At 32.9% G+C, this 1618-nt stretch overlaps 1 pseudogene; it reads right to left on the bottom strand.

The window, feature by feature from the left end:
* Positions 1–833: 833 nt before the first annotated feature.
* Positions 834–1611, bottom strand: LOC141815812 (uncharacterized; annotated as a pseudogene).
* Positions 1612–1618: the final 7 nt, after the last annotated feature.

Here is a 1618-nt window from a genome sequence, read left to right as displayed (position 1 = left end):
GCTTCTTCTTACTATAAGTACATTAATCTCCCTATGTTTAAGATATCGTATGTCCGTCAATTAAATGAGTTACTGACAACTCGAATTTAATCAACTTCTAATCCAAGAGTAGTACCACTCAACCTTTGTTATCATGCGGACAAAGTCCACCTGCAGGGTTTACATGATAATCCTTATGAGCTCCTCAAGGGGACATCATCAACTTATATTTAGGACATAGATTCCTTCTATAATTAACAACACACCATGTACATAATACTACTTCCCAACTCATCGGGCCTTTTGATCTATCGCTCTAAATCTCACCCTTTGATGAATCAAAGAAGTACATACTAAGTACATGTGTTTGTTATTATATTGGGATTAAGAGCATGTACATCGATAGTAACAGAGGTTTAGTTCGATTATATAGTCAGTATAAATCGAACAATCCTCAGATGGTCCTACTCAATACACACTAAGTGTACTAGTGTAATTCTATAGTCAAGACAAACTAAGACCAAATTACACTACAACCAGTCCAATGGTTTGTCCAATCCATCTTGGTTGTGAACACTATTTATAATCTATAAGGAACTGATAACATGGTCTTCTGTGTGTGACTTCGCACACCATGTTTATCTACAATATAGATTAAATGGACACTTGCATAAAAACTAAATGCAAATATTGACCAAATGTGATTCTTATTTCAGAATGTTTATTTACATAGATAGCAAGGATTCTGGTATACATCCTAACAGGAACCGACGGTTCGACGGTTCATGGCTTTGCTAATATGATTTGAACCACGACTTGAAAAATCCTTCAAAAAAATTAAATGACAGTCACACAATTGCCAAAATATAAGAGATTAATAAAATATAAAATATATACTTACTCAAAATATAGACGTGACTTCTGGACAATTCAGTAAAATATATGTCTGAGCTGCACGCCATTCTTCACCAGATAAATATCTCTGCTTACATTGTCCACTTGGTCGACCAAGATAGTTAAAAATTGAAAATGAATTTAAATTTGGATCAATAGGACCTTCATCATTTCTTCCTGGTCTCTGCCTTTTGCTTTTAACGTGAGGCTCAAAATAATATGATGCAAAAGTTGTTACTTCCTCTACGATATATGCATTAACAATAGAGGCTTCAACATGTGCTTTATTTTTAATTTTTCTCTTCAAATGATATAGAAATCTGATTATCATATAAGTAATCATATTAGAAACCAGATCAATAAATATTCATCTATTAAACGAAATTCAAAATTGTACCTTTCAAATGGATACATCCATCGATAATGGACAGGACCCCCAACTTTGGCCTCATATGGCAAATAAACTAAAAGATGTTCCATGGAGTCAAAAAATGATAGTGGAAAAATCCTTTCTAAATTGCACAAAATTATTGGAATATTTTTCTCTAAAGTCTCCATATGTGAATGTCTCAAAACTGTTGAGCAAATATCGTGAAGGAAAATGCTTAACTCCGAAATTGCAGCCTAGACAAAATTTGGTAACAGTTCCTTAAATGCAATAGGAATAAGTATTTCCATGAATATATGACAGTCATGACTTTTCAAACTAATTAATTTGTATTCTTTCAAATCAACACATCTTCCA

Source organism: Curcuma longa, unplaced genomic scaffold (assembly GCF_044706935.1).
Source record: "Curcuma longa cultivar G26 ecotype Majalengka, Jawa Barat unplaced genomic scaffold, ITB_CL_G26_1.1 contig_10755, whole genome shotgun sequence".
NCBI classification, from domain to species: Eukaryota; Viridiplantae; Streptophyta; class Magnoliopsida; order Zingiberales; family Zingiberaceae; genus Curcuma; species Curcuma longa.
Note: the sequence above shows the minus strand (reverse complement) of the source record. Positions and strands in the feature narration are given on the sequence as shown.